Source organism: Puma concolor, chromosome C1, assembly GCF_028749965.1.
Source record: "Puma concolor isolate L17-30 chromosome C1, mPumCon1.1.hap2, whole genome shotgun sequence".
Lineage (NCBI taxonomy): Eukaryota > Metazoa > Chordata > Mammalia > Carnivora > Felidae > Puma > Puma concolor.
The window spans coordinates 49,220,411-49,240,747 of NC_141674.1; the positions used below are offsets into that span (position 1 = coordinate 49,220,411).

The 20,337-nt window shown below is 39.3% G+C and overlaps 1 pseudogene; it reads left to right on the forward strand.

Moving 5' to 3' along the window:
• The first annotated feature begins 11,141 nt into the window (after positions 1-11,141).
• On the forward strand, positions 11,142-14,900 carry LOC112863834 (bridging integrator 3 pseudogene; annotated as a pseudogene).
• The last annotated feature ends 5,437 nt before the right edge of the window (positions 14,901-20,337 follow it).

Genomic DNA, 20,337 nt, shown 5'->3' on the forward strand with positions numbered 1-20,337 from the left:
TTGTTTCACACCTCCTGGGAAGACTGACCATTCTATTCAGAAGAGATAGAAATAGCCCATGATAGGGGCACCTGGGTGGCTCAGTCTGACTCTCATTTTGGCTCAAGTCATGATCTTGAGGTTTGTGGGATCTAGCCCCACATCAGGCTCTGCACTGACAGATTGGGATTCTCTCTCTCTCTCTCTCTGGTTGGGATTCTCTCTCTCTCTCTCTCTCTCTCTCTCTCTCTCTCTCCCCCCCTCCCCCTCCCTCCCCTGCTTATACTCTCTTTGTCTCTCTCTCAAAAATTAAAAAAAAAATTAAAAAGATGATTTGCAAGATTAGAACCACAGATATCTCTGGAAGAGGAATAGGGTGGAACTCTGGAGAGAAACATTTGGGTAAAAATTAGGGAAGCATATTGTCTATTTGGAACCAGACTAGAACCCAAGAATTCTAGGATCACTGCTAACACTAAGATCATTGCTAAAGCCAAGAGTCATAGAGTACCATACATCCTGGTCTAGATGTGACTGAGAAATTTGTGGACTGACAGGAAAAATGCTATTTATTTATTTATTTATCCATTCCCCAAATATTAATTGACCACTTGTGTGCATGGTTTTTGTCCAAGATACTGGATTGCAGCAGTGAACGAAATGGATGAGAATTTCTGCCTTCCTGGTATTACATTTTCACAGGAAGAGGCAGCCAATAGACAAGAGAGTTTGTCAGAGAGTGACAAGTGCTAAGGAGAAAAATAAGCTCAAAAAGAGGGATAAGAAATGTAAGAAAATAGGAGCCCAGCAACCACAGCCAGAGATTTAAATAAGGTGGTTAATAAATGTCTCAGAAAGTAAGGACCTTACAGCAAAAACCTAGGGAGTGACCTAGATGAATTTCTGGGGAGCGAACTCTCTAAGAACAGGGTATCTGGTTTTAAAGCCTCCGCATTTTCTGGTTCCTGCTAAGCAAAACAGTAGCATCAAAACCACTTGCTTGCCTCATAGTGCCTGGACAACCTTGAGCAATCCATTGACGTAGGTATTTAAGCCACACGTTATTTGGTCCTCAGAGTTTAAATGGAGCCCAATCTGGACTCGAGGGATCAAGTCTGATAACATCTTTAAAGCCCGTGTAGATCAGTATCTCCATTACCAACACCGAAGCACTTGTATGTGGCAGGCAGTGACATTAGTGCTGAGAACAACTCCTCAGTAAACAAACAGATAGGGTTTCCTATTCTTGAGGAGTTGACATCCCTTAACGATTAGAGGAAAGAGACATTTAAAAACAAAAATCAACAACCTCATTACAAATTGTGATGATGGAAGGAAGCACAGAAGTGCCCAAGATAGAGACCGGCAGGGCGAGGAATCGCTTTGTACACTGGTGGAGGAAGAGGACCCTGAGAAGATATCATTGAAGCTGGTGAAGCAGTGTGGGAGTGGTACTGGCAGTCTGTGCAAAGGGGTGGCTCCTTGGGGCACTTGGGAGAAGTATAGGGTTCTCACAACTTGCCTCAAGACCTGAAAATTTGATTTGCACACATCTAAAACAATCTCCAAGCAGCATTGTTCACGACAGCCGAAAGACAGAAACAACTCAAATGTCCATCATCGTTTTGTTGGAAAATGAACGCGAAATGGAATGTTACCTGGAACATTACTGTGCTGCAACGTAGGTGAATATTGAAAATACGATGCTCAGTAAAGATGAAGCCACCATGAAAGACCACATGTTGCATGGTTCCACTTATATAAGATGTTCAGAACAGGCAAATCTATATAGGGAGACAAAAAGGAAATTAGTGGCTACAAGGGGCTGGGGGAGGCAGGAAGTGAGTACTAATAGACACAAGCTTTCCACTTGGGATAAAGAAGTTCTGGAACTAGGTGGTGGTGATGGATGCACAAGATTGTGAATGTACCTAAGGCCCCTGAACTGTCTACCTTAAAATGGTTAAAATGTAAATTTTATATTATGTATACTTTGCCACAATCAAAGTATAGATGGTCTCAAAGGCAGATGTGTCTGAAACACCTGTTTAACTCTCTGGTTTACCTGGATTTTTTTTTTTTTTTACTTCAAGTCTTTGAAACTACAAAAATGGCATGATCCCCACTCCCTGCCTTCTCTCATGAAAAACATGTGTACAGGGTAAAATTGTACCACGCTAGAGTTGTACCATAAATAGGGAAAGCCAGAGGAGAGAGAACATTTAGCAGCTGCTTATGCTTCATGTCTTTTGTGGGCACTCAGAAGTCTCTCCTGGGTCTCACTGGTTCGGTTCTTATTGGACTGATTTATTTTTCCAGAATGTGTGCTTCTAATTCTTAATTTTAAGGTCAACATCTTTCCTGACTGGCACCAGAAATGTTTAACAAGGATGACTAAACTGTTCCTCATTTCCTACTTTCATTTTCCAGCGTGTGTCAGAAAGCTTGCCGGCAGGAGATCAAACACCCAGGTTGAGTGCTTTGAAGTTGACTTCATGATAGATGTTGTAGAGGCAAAGACCCAACACCTTCTTCCAAGAAGCTAGAACAGGAGCAGTTAAAGATAATCACCCTTTAGATACTGGAAAGTGATATCTCATTGGTACACATGTTCCAGGGTACCAGCTCTACCTTTTAATGCATCAGCATGGAGCTGTAGAGAAAGCAGAGGCTTTGGAGTCAGTTAAAGGTTTTCAAATCCCAGTTTATCCACCTGGCTAGCTGTTGGAAAATTGGGCAACAACTAAATTTCACTGAACTACGATTCCTTCATCTGTAAAATGGGAAGGTGGTTAAAAGAAGTGAAAAGTATATGTCAAAAGCAACCAGCACAGCATAATAGCTCATAGAAAATACTCAATGAAAGGAAATTAATAGGGACCATAGCAATAATCAGAATCTGTTCTTCAGGGAAGAAAGCAAGCAGATGTTTGAAGCGGCAATTCACCAGTATGGAGCAGACAAGGACCACCTCTCGGCAAATCATTTTTGATTGCCTTAATAGATAAAGGTCTGTTCATATTGTGTATGTCTTTCTGTGTATGTTTTGGCAAATCGTGTCCTTCAAGTTATTGGCGCATTTCATGGAGGTTATCAAAGTTGTGGGCATAGAATTGTTCATAGTATCACTACAATATCCTCTTAGTGTCCATGAGATTGTAGTAATTAATGTCCTTCTTTCAAGATGGACTGTTCATTTATGGATTAGAGAAGATAAAGGTAAAGGAATATTTGGGGGGGATCAAACCCCCAGTTTTTTAAAGTTTGCTTATACATTTTGAAAAAGAGAGTGTGTGAGCAGGGGGAGGGACAGAGAGAGGAAGTGAATTCCAGCAGGCCCTGAGCTGTCAGTACAGAGCCTGATGTGAAGCTCAAACCCAAGAAGCCAGATGCTTAACCAACTGAGCCACCCAGGTGTCCCAAACCCCCAGGTTTGGACAGGTTAAATCTAAGATAACAATAAAACAACCAAATGGAGAAATTGAGAAGGAATTGGATAAACAAGATGCAGTTTAGTGTGTCCTATAAGCTCATTGTGTAAAGGAAGAGGGAGAGAGGAACTATATTAAATGTTGCTAGTAGAGCAAATTAAGATGTGGATAAGATTCAATCTTTCAATTTATCATTTAATCTTTCAAAATAGCGATCTGGAATTATAGATGTTCTGACAAGAACAGGTGTAATGGAGCTATGGCTCAAAATTTGGACTGGACTGGACTCAAGACAAAGTGAGAGGAGATGAATTAGAGAGTGAGGAAAGTGGGCTCTTTAGAGGAGTGTGTTATGCTGTCCTCTGAGAAGCACATTCCAAGATGGAATTATATGTACAAGGATTCATTTAGTGAACATAGCTGTGTTGGAGAAAATGGAGGGGGAGCTAAAAGACCTGGTAGAGTCCCCTGAGTGTGATGCAAGCCTGACCTTGCAAGAAAGAGAAAGGGGTCGAAGGTCGGGGGGACACATCAGATGTTGTGCATCTTAAAGACATTTCTACAGGTTGTCAGAGTCCTTGAACCAAGGTCTGCCATCAGAGGATTCCCATTTCAGTGGACTAAGTGTACCTGCTTTAGGGTCATGCTGCACTTAGTCATTGACTAGAGGTAGCTGTGGGACACATGGATTTGTGCAAATGTAGAGGTGGATTTCAGAGCACAGCAACTGGGCTTTTAGTTACGCTCCCTGTAGTTGGAGGTTGCCAGAGGCATTTTAATGACTGCCATAAGGATTTTTTTCTGTAAAAAAGCAGAAGGAAATAGTGTGGTACATGAATGAAAACATGTTCTCTTTATAAATGGAAAATTTGCATGTCTATGTGATTATGAAAATTGATGATATAGGAAATAAAGTGGAGTTGCTGGAGCTATGTTCTTGAGGAGGTGTCAGGAAATGGGATGTGGTGTAAGAGTGGAAGGGTTGAGATCTGTACAGGGGTATGTGAAGAGTTTGGGCGTTAAAACAGAGGGTCAGGAAGAAATAGGTAAATTTATTTTGTGATGTGAGCTTGTCAAAGTTCTCTTCTGATTACTTCTTTCTTCTGAGGGAAATAGTAAGCAAGGTCTTAAGCTGAGAGCAAGAATGGGAGTAGGTGTAGCAGTTTGAGGAGAGAGAATATAGCTGGAATAGTCATGTAACAGAGTAGGAGAGTGAGTGAAATTAGCATAATTATCAAGCAACCTTAAAGTTGAAGTTCTGCGTGAGTTTAACTATTCTGAATTTCAAATGAGAGCAATCAGTAGGGTTTTGTTTTGTTTTTTCTCTAACTAGTTCTGCTGTGAGAACATTGGACAGTAAGTAGAGAATTGTATCTCAGTGAGGTTAGTAACAGATGATGATGATACTTACCATGGTGAGCATTTAGTAATGTATAGAATTGTTGAATCGATATGTTGTACACCTGAAACTAATACAACACTGGATGCCAGTAATACTTGAATATTTAAAAAAAGTAAATTTAAAAATTTTCAGTGGTATATTGTTTTAAAGTATCTTTTTGCAAGTAACTTTCCATTGCATTAGTTATATTGTGGTCAGAGAATATGGTCTGTATGGTGACACATCCTTGAAATTGGTTGAGACTTACTTCAGGGTATAGGACATAATTCTTCATAAAGGGTCTAAGTGTGCTTAAACAGGATATGTGTTCTCCAACACTGATGCAAGACTGTTTACATATATGTTCATTAGACCAAACTTGTTAGTTGTGTTGTTCAAATTTTCCATATCTTTAGTGATTGTTGTGCTTAATTTTAGATAATTATTTTAAATATTCTAATGAGTCTTCAGTTTATCCATTTTTACCTCAAGTTTCACTTTGTTTTTGCCTTATGTATTTTTGAGGTCACCTTTTGAAGTGCATACAGATTTAAAATCATTAAAATTCTAGGAGAATGAAAACTTTCACTATTACATGATAATCTTTTCCCTTTTAAAAAATGCTTTTCACTTTCACATCAATTTTATTTAATTTTGGCATGGCTGACATAAATTTCTTTTGGATAGCATATGTCTGAGAAGTCACATTTCTTCCATTTCATTTTAATATTTTGGTGTCTTGATGGCTTTACATATATTACTTACAAATAACAAATGTTAGTATCAAAAAAAGTCCAAACTAAAGAATTTTATTTAGAATTTTAATCTAGTCGTATTTGTTGTAATTATTGTTGCATTTGGATTTATTTTTAGCACCTTTTTTGGTGCTTTTTATTAATTTTACTTCTTCTGTGTCTTTGCCTTTCTTCCTTATCTTCTTTAGGATGAAATTTTTAAAAATCTCATACCATTTTTCTCCTTTTACTGATTTTAAAGTGATATACTATTTCTTTTATTTTTTTCTGGTCAACCTTGAAATTTAAGTATTTACACTTAAAGTCTAAATTACGATTAACATCTTTCCCCTTCCTCTGAATAATATAAACATCTTAAAATACTCTAATTCTAATGGTTTACCAACTGGCTTATATGGTGTCTTTTACAATATTTTAGCTTCAAATAGTTTTATTTTAAACCTACAAGTTGAAAATTATTATTTACTTTTTTATAGAGTCAATGTTTGTTTCTATTTCCACATGTTAACCTTATTATTTGTTCAATATTCCTTCTTGTTTCTCCAGCTTTTCTTTTTTTTTTTTATTTTATTTTTTTTTTTTCAACGTTTTTTATTTATTTTTGGGACAGAGAGAGACAGAGCATGAACGGGGGAGGGGCAGAGAGAGAGGGAGACACAGAATCGGAAACAGACTCCAGGCTCCGAGCCATCAGCCCAGAGCCTGACGCGGGGCTCGAACTCACGGACCGCGAGATCGTGACCTGGCTGAAGTCGGACGCTTAACCGACTGCGCCACCCAGGCGCCCCTCTCCAGCTTTTCTTGTGGGGCTGGTAATATTTTCCTGGAATACATCTTTTGTAGTTCTCTTTATTGAAGGTTTATTGGTGGTAAACTTTCTCAATTTTGTTTACCTAAAAACCTATTTTTTCCCTGTAATTTTGAAAAATATTTTCACTGTATATACAACTCTAAGATTCCAGCTATTTTCTAATAGCATTCTATGTATATATTTTCTTTCTCTCTCTTTAAGTTGCTATTATGGTTTTTGAGAAGTTAATTATTAGTTTAATTATTGTTCCGTTGTTGGTGAGTTAACTCTTCTCTTTATTTGTTCTTAAAATTGGTCTTTTCTTTGATATTGTTTGGTATTGATCTGATATGGCCAAGTGTAGATTTGTTTTATTTATCCAGCTTGGGATTCATTAGACTGTTGTCATCAAGGTTGAGAAATTCTTAGTGATTGTTTCTTCAAATATCCTTTCTTCTCCACTAAAAAAAATTTTTTTTAATTTTAGAAAGAGAGAGAGAGTGGAGGAGAGAAGCAGAGTGAGAGAGGCTGAGAATTTTAAGCAGGCTCCACACTCCGCACAGAGTCTGATGTGGGGCTCGTTCCGTGATATTGGAATCATGACCTGTACTGAAATCAATAGTCAGATGTTCAATGAAGTGAGGCACCCAGGTGTCCTCTCTTTTCTATTTTTTTAAACTCAACTTTCAACAGAACTATAATTAGATACATATTAGACCTCTCCATTTTTTTTGCTTAAGTCTCATGAACTCTTACATTGTCCCTATCTTAGTTTGTATTACATTGTGGGTCTTTCATGAGATGTTTTTTCAATTCATTCACTCTTTAGCTATCTTGTCTGATACCTAATGTATTGTTTAAGTTGTTGACTTCAATTATTATACATTCAACATTTAGAATTTCCTTTTGATTCTTTTTCAAGTCTCTGGGTTTGTTTTAATAATTGTGTGGCCTTTATTTGAAATTCCTCTTTTATTTCTTCAAACATATTGAACATATACTTATGTATATGGTCTTTAGGAGTTTATTTTTGCTGTGGACATTTTCTGCTGTCACTCATGGAGGTTCTGCTCTGTGCTACATTTGTATGCTTTGTGCTACATATGCTTTGCGCATTTTTACTGTGAAATTATATTTGAAATTATTTTACTATGAAATTTATTATGGGGCTTCCGTTGGACCTAGATTAAAGGTATATTTTTCAAGAATGAATTGTGTTTGCTTATTTTAAGTGCTGGAAAGTGCTCTTGACCCAGAAGACCTTTAAATTAAGGGCACCTGGGTGGCTCAGTCAGTTAAGCGTCCAGCTTCAGCTCAGGTCATGGTCTTGTGGTTCATGAGTCCAAGCCCTGTATCGGGCTCTGTGCTGACAGCTCAGAGCCTGGAGCCTACTTTGGATTCTGTGTCTCCCTCTCTCTGCCCCTCCCCTCATGCTCATACTCTGTCTCTGTCTCTCTCTCTCTCTCAAAAATAGATATTAATAATATTTGTTAAAAAAGAAGACCTTTAAATTAAATGTTTAGGTTGTGGTTTTAGGAAAGATGATACTGTTGATACAGGCATCAATTCACAGGGGAAATACTTTTTCTCCTTTCATTCCTATCCAATGCTAAAAGAGTAAACTTTCCATGCAGCGCATTTTTCCTTTCCCCCCCTTTTTTTAGTTTACACTTTTGTTAATGATTTGGGAATCTCAGCTCTTTGAGGGGTCTCCATTTCTATTTTCTACCTTGTACTGGCCTTAGATCTCCTAATCTCATTCTGGACAATGAGAAGTTTGCAATACATATTTGAATCTATAAATATACAAAGGGCAGTTACCATTTAAAGTGTTTGCTTACCTGTCTGAGTCCATGCTCTTATTTTATATTTCATAATTAAGAATTTTACTTATGGTCTTGTAAGCTGAGTTCTGCATTCAAAAATGCCCTCCTCCCTTGTATTTTATCATTATTTCTAGGTATTTTACAGAAAGAGAGTAGACAGAATTTTCAGTGGACCATATTTACAGAAAAAAAAAAATCTAGAATTTTTTTCCTTGAATCTACTTTTAAAGCCATGTATTTCCCTAGAAAATAGTCACTTTCATCCAGAACCTAAAAACTTTTTACAATAGATTGCACAAATATCATTTGCATTAATTTCCTCTGTAACTTCAAGACCTTTGTCTCCAGTTCATCCCTTATTTCATATGTTTTGTTTTCTCCTACTTTTTTTTCTTCAAAATAATAATGGTTGATTTATTTCATTTATTTCTTCAAAGGAACTCTCCTGGGATTTAGTCAGCAATTAGATTGTTTAATCTATTTTCTAAGTCTTAATTAAATATATAATTAATATATTCTAATTTACTTAGATTCTGTGAATTTTTCTTATAGTCCATTTTTGGCAAAGTTACATGCATTACGATATTAGTGTTTTAATTTTGTAATTTTCCAGATATCTCTAGGTATTTTCTAGATGTCCTTCCTTTTGACATCCAAATTAAAGAGGCCGTGAATTTTTTTATGTCTGCTTTATTAGCTTTTAGTATTATCACACTTTTGCCAGAAAGTATAGTGTGTGATAGTCTTATTTTCTGAGTTTTATGGAGGTTTTAAAATTTTTCTAATATGTGATCATTACTAAAGCTATTCCATGGGTCCATAAAAAGAACGTGTATTTTATATTTACAGATGATAAAATTTGATTCAGCTCTATTTTTATTTATTTACATATTTATTTCTCTAGCTTGCTTATATCTACCTATTATTTGAAATTACTTTTGTATTATTTGAGTGCTCTGTGGCCAGAAATTCTGAGCTATTTAGCCTCCATTTTCATGAGTTTTGCTCTATATACTTGGTTCAACTTATTTGAGTACTTTAAAAGTCACTAGTTATTGTCTCATATGATATTGTGTTTTTAGTAAACCTCCTTATCTAGGACGCTTAATCAATTTTACCTTGATTCCAAGTCTTTCTGATAATAATAATAATGTATTCTTATTTTTTATTAGTCAAGCTTTTCATCTGCCCTTCCTTTTCATCAGTTTTTTTGAAGATGTTTTGTTTTAGACGTATCACTTTTTATTTTGATTTCATGTAAACATTTAAACTAAAATTTATTTATTCTATTGTAATTACCAAATATTGCTTTAACAAAATTCTTACAGTTTTACATCTGTCTTTTCCATTTACATCTGGTATTTTTAAAAGAATATGTCCTTTTTCCTTCCATTAAAAATTTCATCTTGACGTGCCTGGGTGGCTCAGTCAGTTGAGCATCTCACTCTTGGTTTCTGTTCAGGTCATGATCTCATGGTTTTGTGAGTTCGGGCCCTGTGTTGGGCTCTGTGCTGACAGCACGGAGCCTGCTTGGGTTTCTCTCTCTCCCTCTCTTCCTGCCCCTCCCCGACTCACACTGTCTCTGTCTCTTTCAAAATAAATAAATAAACTTAAAAAAATTAAAAATTTTTACCTTTATTCATAGGTAGATAATTTTGTCATTGTTCTTCTCATTTAGAAATTTGAAAGATATACAGTTGGCTTTTAGCTCCATTCAGAATTATATTTATAACTTTAAGTAACTGACATTTATATTTCATAATATGTGCTATATTATGAAATCCTATCTATTCTAACATAATTCTATTAACTCACTGGTGAAAAATGAAGACAAATCACATGGTTTTACCTTCATCAATTAATGCTCTTTTGCTCTATTTTTTGTTTCTATTTGTATGATCTGGACATTTTATGCCTTTCTATTATACTTAATCTATTGTTTTTTCACATTTATGTATTTTTGATTTCCAAGAGATGGTTTTCTAACTATCATTATTTAGGCTCAATTCTCGGCTGCATGGGTTAGTGTTCATTGTGTCTTTTCGTATTAAACTTCCCCACTTTTGACCACTGAATTTTGATATATTTCTCCTTTGCATGAGGTATATCTCTATTTATTTACTTATTTATTTTAAAAAATTTTTAATGTTTATTTATTTTTGAGAGAACGAGACAGAGTATGGGCAGGAGAGGGGCAGAGAGAGAGGGAGACACAGCATCTGAAGCAGGCTCCAGGCTCTGAGCTGTCAGCACAGAGCCCAACATAGGGCTCAAACCCACGAGCGGGGAGATTATGACCTGAGTCAGACGTTTAACTGACTGAGCCACCCAGGTGCCCCATGAGGTGTATCTTTAAATAGGCTTTTAAGGAAAGGTGTTTAAATAATAGATCTCCACAAACTTTACTAATTAGAATATTAAATTTCTGTTCATTGTTCTAAAAAGAAACCCCACAAAATAATAGTGGCTTAGAAGTTTATTTCTTTTTTCTGGAACTCATAAAAGGCACATAAAACAGCATGCTGAGATAAACTAAAGTAAGTATTGCCTGAAACTGTGCTTTGCACACATTATCTCATTTAATCTTTGCAAGAGCCCTAGAGGTGGAATTGAGCGATCTCTATCTCTATTGTGAAGACAGAAAACTCAAAGGGCAAAAGTATGTGGCCCGATGCTAGTAGGTGGCAGACGTGGGGGGTGTGGTACCTGCCCCTCTTCACTTCAGTATACCGCCTCCACCTCCGAGGAAGTAAGTGGCATAATAGAAGTAAGGATAAAGTGTATAGGGACAGAGCTGAGTAGTCAATGAATTCTTCCTGGGAACAGTCTTTCAGGGAAGCATCGGACAGCAGTGATATTTGAGAACAACTTTGAATAATTAATGCACGTTTTTAGGTGAGCAGGAAATGAATAATTAATGTGTGTTTTAGGTGAGCACGTTTTTAGGTGAGCCTTAGCACTCTAGGCTAAGAAGAAGGCATGAGCAAAAGGTAGGTAAGCTTTGGTTCCTTAAAGAAATGAATCAAAACTTTCTATTCATTTGTAAACAAAATAGGTGCTTAATAAAGTCACATTGGCTTAATTTATTTAGTCATTCTCTTGGTCCTATGCAGCAGACAGCTGGCCTCTCTAATATTGTCCTCCCCTTTCTCTGTAGTAAGAGAACCTGGGTTTTATTAGAGGCAGCAAGCACCCAGACAGAACACTGTGGTTCCCAGCCTCCTTTGCAGCTTGAGGACACAAACAGAAATTGTTAGGAGGACTGCTGGAAAGTTCCATCAGAAACAGATAGACAGCTCAATCTGTCCCTTTTTACTCTTTGCTCCTATGTTCTGACCTTCTTAGAATCATATATTCACAGTCCTGGGAGCAGTGGCTGAGACCATAGGTCAACCTTGAAGATGGAAACCACATGATAGTGACAATAAAACTGGACAGCAGAAGGACCCTGGGTCCCTGATGACAGTGTGAGTTTACTGTACCAATCCTGAGTGTCTACTTTAAGATATATTTTATGCAAAACATCAATTTCCATCTTGTTTTGGACACTGTTATTTCTATCCTCTGCTATAGTGGCCAGATGCAATTCCTAAGTGAGTATCCCGAATTCAGTATCAATTCCAGGAGTGTAGGTGACTGGGACACTTATGAATACTTACAGCTAGAAATTACTCCTTAGAAAATGCGCAGAAATACTGAGAAAATTTCCCAGCTGGACCCCATTCCCAAGGTGGATCTCAAAGACAGTTTTACATCAACTGTATAACCTGGAAGAATTCCAGAAGCCTTTCAGGAAGAGAAAGTGGCTGCTGTTGCTGCTGATACTGCTATAGTTGAGTGGAAACTGAAAGGCCGGAATGATGACCTTTCAAGAAGAACAAATGTTATTAAATAATGGATTTTGTCCCACCTCCTACAACAGTCAAGAGCAAAAGGATGAAAAGGGAATCCTATTCTTCTATTAATAACTCTGAGAGTCAGCCTCATGCTGACAAAGCAGAAAGCAACTGTAAAATTAGCAATTTTGCCTGCAAATTAGCCCCTTGCAAAGCTATAAAAAGAGAAAAGAAATTAAGAAAAATTCTATTAATGGAGTCAAGGATGGAAAAACCAAGAGTGACAGAGCATAAATACCCAGAAAACTGATACTTATTTTAAGCACGATATTATCCAGGTTTTAAATAGCTGCTTATAGCTCTGTATGAAGAAAGTGTTAATTTATAACCCTTGGATCAGTGGCCTTTCTTAATGGCTCCTTGGAGCAAATCTATCAGAACTTGAAGAGCCTAAGGCTTACGTTGATGTTAATGAAAACTACCCTATCCACCCCTCCTGAGGTATTACTATTCCACTTTAGAATGAAAGACAATGCAGTACATGGGAAGGCGTTAAATTTCAGGAAGCAGACAAAGTTAGGTTTGAACCTGGCTATGTCCCTTCCGCAGAAGTCTTTAAACCATCCTGGACTGCTGTTTTGTCTTCTGTCAAAGCAGAGGGTGATTATGCACCATTGTGTTAATAGCATTAAATTAAGTAACATGAGAAGAATTTGGTCCCTACTAGGTTGTTAGCAAATGTTAATCCCTTCCTTATCAGAGGGTCAGAAACATCAAACCTGGCAAACCCATGCAAAGCACTTAAGTTTAGCTCTGGGAAACTCTCCCCATAAGAAGTCAGTCCCTCCAGGGGAGCTGAACACATTTTCATAATTTATGACTGGTCTCAGGCAACAGGCCCCCATTTGCAATTTTATGAAAATGATAAATCAATATTCAATACAGGGGGATAATCGGGAGAAAGGAAAAGAGACTTCTTTAACAATAAAAAGGCAGGGGGCTTCATTTCCAACAAGAAACGTACCCAGGGGGAGAAATTTGAAATTGGTGCAGTTTGCTTCATTATAATGTTGGCAGTTTCCACAGCCGTTGTCCTCTAATGTCATCCAAGAGGAGGTGAAGAGTTTGGGACTCTGTTGGAGTGCCTGGGTGAGTCTCCTCTTGCTTTCTTGGTTCAAGAGGGTTATTTTATATCTGAAACACACATTTTCCCTCTAGGGCTAAAAAATGGCAAAAAACAGACAAAGCAATTAAATCCACAATGCCCATGGAAGGTGAATATTGTTTAAAAGTGGATATATCATTGAAAAAGATCTTAGCAGCACTTAAAAAATCTTTTCCTAATTGATGGCCAGAGCTCATCAGATGGGGCAAATTTGTTCAAATTTTTTTAAATGTTTATTTATTTTTGACAGAGAGAGAGACTGAGCATGAGCACGGGAGGGGCAGAAAGAGAGGGAGACACAGAATCTGAAGCAGGCTGCAGGCTCCGAGCTGTTAGCACAGAGCCTGACGCGGGGCTCAAACTCACGAACCGCGAGATTATGACCTGAGCCAACGTAGGACGCTCAACCGACTAAGCCACCCAGGCTCCCCAAGACGGGGCAAATTTATAAAACTCTGACTGAACTAGTAACATGAGTCAGAGCCACCTCCAAACATTGTAATATAAACCCAGAATGCATCCCCTCCAAGGTCTTCACATCTTACTGAAGGTCAGAAGATCTGGTTTAGGTGGGAATCTTAGAAATAACTTAAATTTCTCAACAACATCACCACCGAATGGTCTTCCTGTGTTTGAGCACCTCCAGCAATAGTGAAGAGCATTCTTCACAGAGGAGTTTAATTTAGAACAACACAAATGAGTTGAAATGCTCTAATTTGCTGGGCAGTTGTTTGTGTAGAGGATATACATTAGTTTCCTATGGCTTCCGTAACAGAGTGCCACAAATTAGATGACTTAAAACAATAAACATTTATTGTGTTACAGTTTTGAAGGCACAAAATTTGAAATCCAGTGTTTGTAGGGCCATATTCCCTCTGAAACCTGTAGGGGAGAATGCTTCCTTGCTCCTAGCTTCTTGTTTCTGCATTGATACAACCCTCTGCAAGATTTTTTTTACATGTGTAATATCCTCTACATATATTTGTGTTGAATTAATCCGTGGCATAATTTTTAACTTTAAGTGAAACAACTTCCTGGGCAGCCCAGGAAACAACAACAGTGTTGTTCTCTCCACAACAGTGGAGAGAAACTTTGAGAGGAAGTATGGAAAACTCTAGCATCTGGAAGAGCAGAGCAAGAGGAAGAAGAACATGAAGAGGAGAGAGATACCCTCGGACTTATTCTCCATCCCTCTTTGTGAGCAAGACCAGGGCTTTCTGAACTTGGTGACAGCACTGGACATGGCCACAAATGGATGGATGCCCTCAACCAGAAAAAGGTGAACCAGATCCAGAAGACTGTGGTTGAGCCCTTTAAAAAGTTTGGCAGTGTCTTCCTTAACCTTACATGCCGGTGAAATGGCAGAGCAGTCCTGGTAAGATTGTAGGAGATTGTAGGCCAAGGTGGAAAAATACAAGGAAAAGGATAAGTTGGGGCCACTGCCAGCGAAACTCCACCAAGCTTAAGCAAAGCTTTGGCCTGCATGGGATGATTCTAAAGCCAAGAACAAGCAGCTCCTGTATAAGATAGCAGTTCTACAATAGTTCACTACATTAATTCTAGCTCAGCTTTGAGCCCTTGATTTAAGTACAGGTGATATAATAGCCTGAAATGCATAAGATCTTTGGAGACTTGACCCAATAGCTTGGCCAGCCTGGATACCTGGATGAGCAGCGGGAGTGGGAGAATGAGGCCAGACTGAGTAACCTCAGAGCCTTCCTCTATTGTGGCTGGTAACTGAATCCCTGTCACCTTTGGAAGACTCCTAGGACACTAGTCAATTTTTCCACTCTTTTCAAGCTTTGGTGAAGGCATCAGCTCAGCAAAAAGCCCTCCCATGGGAGAAGGCTAGGGATAGAGGCAGCTCCCACTAGGGATAGAGGCATCTCCCACTCTACCTCAGCAGCCTTTTCCAGTGAGCCTGACACCAGAAGCCTCAAGCAGATAGTGCTCTCCCCACCCAGTAGCAAGAATCTCCAGACCCAGGTAAGCAGTATAGGAAGAGTCCCAGAGGCTTTCTTATTTCCGAAGAACTGCCTGAAGTGCATCCTGGCCTAGGGCCAAAAGCAAGCTTCCAGGCTTCAAAGGGCATGAGCTTTGCCAACTCATTTGAAGTCTTAGCCTTGCTTACATGGTTAAGATTACATCTACCTCCAAAAGACCCATCCTGGGGAGTTCACTGACCCTCATTTCCTTTCCACTTCAAAGACTCTTTTTCTTTTTTTTTTTTTTTTTGCCCCTGGAAGAAGCCCTGCCCTCCCAGAACGTGTGAATCTGGGAAGTTGGCCTGCCCTGGAGATGGTCCTCCAGCCTGGATAGGCTCCTCTCTCCAGCCTCCCAACATAACAAAGGCTAGTTTAGCCCACTTGTATCCATTAGGTCAAGGGCAGGGAAAAACCCGAAGTTGTTGTTTCCCCAGGTAACCAGGACTCAACTCAGGTCAATATCCTACCACTTAAAACATCACAGAACTATTCATAGGCCTCAAAGCCTATGAATTGGATTTTGTGCTGGCAGTTAGGCCTGGTCAGAAGGAGAACAATACCACGAAGCTGCTTTTCAGGGGAAAGTCTCCAGAAGCAGGTCAAGGTGGTCTCCTGGGACAATTTCTAGATACCTTGCAGCTGCCAGGAGAGTGTGTGCAATGGAATGGTACATTTGGGTTGCTTGATAGTAGCTAGCACCCTGTAACCATGGTCTCTTGAAATCAGAGTTTCAAAGGATGCAGTCAGTGGCCACATATGTGGACCCATTACAAGATTATGACTCCCTTAATTCTGTGTTGTAAGAAACCAGACACCTATGCATTAGCTGAAAGTGATTCCTCCAGCTTTATACTCTTCCCCCACTGACGGCCAGAGTCTTCCCAAGGCCCTGTATCACTATCCAAGGACTCATAAACACTAGTGCCAGGTAACAAGCTCTCCATATGGTTTGTCTTTTCAGAGAAATCTTAGGAGATTAGCAGCTTGGAAGACGGTGATAGCCGTGGAGTTGATGTCTGTTTCTATGTTCCTTTCCTTCATTTTATTGTCCGTACAGATCATATATTCTCTTGGACACCAGCAGGAATCCTACAAGCCTTTCAAAATAATATATTTCCTCTTGTTCTTTGGGATAACCTACTTGAAACTCTTCTATGTATTTTATCCTGAATTTGTTGAGGTTTAGTATGTAAGTTACACTTGATTTATTTGTCCACATATGGTTGTGAACTGAAGTACATTCAGTATTGAAAAGGATGACTTCTTACTGGCAATGCTGTCAATGAGGATCTGTTTTCAGAATTCAAGCAGCAGATAACCTTGCAGAGCAGTGGTTCTCAACCAGTGGCACATATTGCCACCCCTGACCCAGGGGGCAGTGGCAATATCTGGAGGTACTTGTGGTTGTCAGAACTAGTATGGGTGTGGGGTGCTATTGAATAGAGGCAAAGGATGCTGCTAAACCCTGACAATCACAGGACACTCTCACACAAGACAGAATTACCTGGTCCAAATATCAATAGTATGAAGACTGAGAAACCATGACTTAGAGGAATAGTTTCCTCCTACAGCCGTTAGGCATTACTTTGGAAACTGTGTGACCTGTATTCCAGGCTCACATCAACTGCTTATTACTTAACGTTAACATGGTCACACAGCTTAATGATTTTGGACTTTGGCTTGTTTGTATATAAAATGAGGAAAGGGGCTTTGGGGAAAGAAATTAGACCCTGCTGAGCCGCTAATTGTATTTTATGGTCAAAAGAAAAAAGTGTTGAATATTCAAAGATTTTTACTGACGAAATATTTATAATAGTGAATATTTTAAAGCAGTTCTGTTTAAGTAGATGGCAGTTCATCTATTTCATAGAACACTATGAGGATCTTACAAAAAAGCTTTTCATAACATGGCAAATGCCTTTATGATAATGTTAAGAAAAAGTAATGGAATTCAGATTCGTATGTAATGTAGACCGGATGGGAATTTGTTACTTTGTTTCCTGAACTGCCCTTCCATATTTCTTATTGTCACACTCATCACAGTGACTAAGACTCACTTATTTATGTAGGTGTCTTTATGACCAGACTGTGTACTCCCTATGGATGACAGGGAGAGAACTTAGTCACTTCTCTATCCCCAATGTCTTGCATATAACTAAATGTATGTATGGTCTCTCATGAAACGTTTAAGTGCTCCATGCTTTGGTTTCCTCATCTGGAAAATGCAGGCAAAACTGTGCATACCTCAGAGTTGTTGAAAGGAATAAACAGGCAATGGGTGTATATATCATAACACATTGTATCTGACACATAATAACCATTCAGTAAAATCAGTTATTGTTACTACTTGCATCCCAGCTCTGCCAGTAACAAGATGTGTAACCTTTGGAAAATAAATTCAGGTTGGGTCTGGTCTTCTCTTTTTCCTTCTCTCTTTTTCCCTTTGTAAATGAAGATTTGTACTAGACTCTCTTGATTCCCCTTCCCATAGTCTAGATGCTTGTATCTTTTGTTGCTACAGATTAAAGGCTTGTTTGAAGTCTAATCCTGTGCAGACTCCGTAAGAGGCTAAGCTAGCGCCACCACACATGGTCAGATGAGACTTGGAGGATGGGGACAGTCATCAAGAGGGAGTGTGGTGGTGGGTGGGCCGGAGACAATGTGGTATAGGGGAAAGAGCACTGGATAAGGTGTCCGAGAACTGGGACCTTACTCGGCCCTTGTGAGGCTGTTACTTATCACTTCTCCACGGCAGCTTCCAACTTCCTCACCAGTAATAGTGGAAGGAAAAAGCTAGCAGGCTTCAGGGACTCTTTCAAATCTTACCTTGTGTGATTATGACCTTCTTGCGTGCTGCCAGGCATACCATTCTGAATTTGTTCTTCTGTGCAATGGTTTGCAACAACCACCATGTGGCCACCCTCCTCCCTCAATATTTCTATGAGTCTAGGTTTTGAAGACAACTTGTGATGTCTTCCCTTTTAGATGCTAACTTATTAACCGCCCCCCCCTTTTTTTTTCTGGCCAGAAATCCCAGAATAATGCAAGATTTTTGTCTGAATATCTTGGGGTCTTTTCTATTTCACGATGACCATAATGAGGCTCATGGGATTAACTGTAGGTTAAAGGGAAATAAGAAACCAAAATGACAACTATCTTTTACTGAGAAGCCAAAGGCGGTGGGAAAATCCTTCACAGGAACAGGAGAGGTTGGGGAAATAACAGATGGGAAGCAATCGGAAAACAGAATAATAACAACAAATAAATCATTAAATCTTCCGCTTACGTAGGCTTGCTCCAGAAAGAACAACAGATAAACAATGAAGACAAATTTAGACTCAGTATTTGAATCAAATTGGTAACAAACAATAAAACTCACTACCTTTCAAGGTAGGGAGTCTCCAGCCAGAGAGTGGGAAGTTTTAATACCGGAGAAGTTTCTTGCTTCTGATGACAGAGAAATGGAATAATCTCCAAATTATTTTCAGCTCCGAACAGGTGGTTCTACCTGTGAATGAAGCCATGCTCAGAGAGGACCAGTACTGCAAGGCAGCCTTCGTATCAGGTGCCGGGCACCGTGGGAGAAGCCTTTATGTTTTCACAGTGACCCTAAGGAGAAGGCCTTAACGATTCCATTTTGCAGGTAAGAACATTGTGATTCCGACAAGGAAATCGTCTTTCCCAAGCTTGTAAGAGGTACAGTAGGATTTGACTTTGTATCTGAAGACTCCTGAAGAAGCCAGAGCGCAGCTGGTTCTCCCTGTTTTGACTGCACTGGTTTGGGCTCCTGAACTACTCCATGGAAAATCCAATGAAAGAGCATGTTGTTAGCTGCTTTGCACATAGAAGGGGAGAGGAGGAGCAACAAATGAAATGACTCTACTCCTTGACATAGGAGGAAAGGGGGTGTCTGTGAGGAGGTCTTGCCTGGGAGCTCCTGCAATCAGTCAATTCATCCTCCTGGAAGCTCGAGGGCAGGCCCCTTGCCAGCTTGTCAGTGGAGAAACTGGCAAGAAGAGAACTCACTCAGAGGCTGTCAGACGTGAGAGCCTGCCCACAGGTTACACTGTGAAAGGGGGACCCTAGGAACAGGGGCAGGGGCCAAGCTGAGCAGTCAGCAGGTGGTGGGGTGGGGAGGAACGGGAATGGGGGGGGCCGAAATGAACCCTGTGTCTACTTTGTGCTTGGCACTGTGTTGTGCTCTGTGCTTTTTAAATATTTCCTCTTTTAATTCCTCTCTACAGACCTATTAAGTAAGTCTTATTTTCTTCATTTTTCCAAATGAAGACGTGAAGACCGAAACAGTTTAAGGAAACTGCTTTACATTATTCAGCAGGCCCTGGATATGAAGCCAGTTTTGTCTGATGCCAAGTTCCACATTTTCTACCAAATTATGGTTTTCCGAATTCTCTTAACTAGTGTTCCCTTTCGTGTTTCACCATATCTGCGTGCACTTGTACATTTTTCTGCAAATCAGTTCCTCTCCTTCCCAAATTTTACTTACACGACTGCATTTTAAAAGGAAGATGTATGGTGCCATCATAAATGGAAAGCAATTTCACTTGCCACAAATAGATGGTAATAACAAAAGTAAATAAATGAAAACGCAATAGGGTTATTGAATTCTTGCTGTAGAGTCTTGTGTCTGGAAGGCTCTGTGTCCAAGGAATACTTTCCTCATGAAAGTGGAAGATTAGCTAAGTGTTAGAGCAGTGCCAAAGACATGGAGAACCAAAATGATATTTTTCTCTTTGATGGAATCAAACAGATCGAAGGAACTGAAATTCTTGTTACGGAGGTGCCTGGGCGGCTCAGTTGGTTGGGTGTCCGAATTGGCTCAGGTCATGATCTCATGGTTCATGGATTTATATCCTGCATCGGGCTCTCTGCTGTTAGTGTACAGCTTCTTTGGGATCCTCTCTAACCCCCTTCCCCCCGCCACCTCTCCCCTGCTTGCACCCACTCTCTCTCAGAAAAAAAGTGAACATTAAAAAAAAAGAGAGAGAAATTCTCTTTATGTGGTGCAAAGCTATGTATGCTTTGTCTAGCCCACCCCACACCATCTAGGACCGTCAGTGTCCCATGCCCATACTTTGGGAAACTCATCAGGATAGTGATGATATTATTAGTCTCTCTTCTGAAGTCAAGCAGGTGTGCACGTTGAATACCATCTCAGGTGAAACAACACA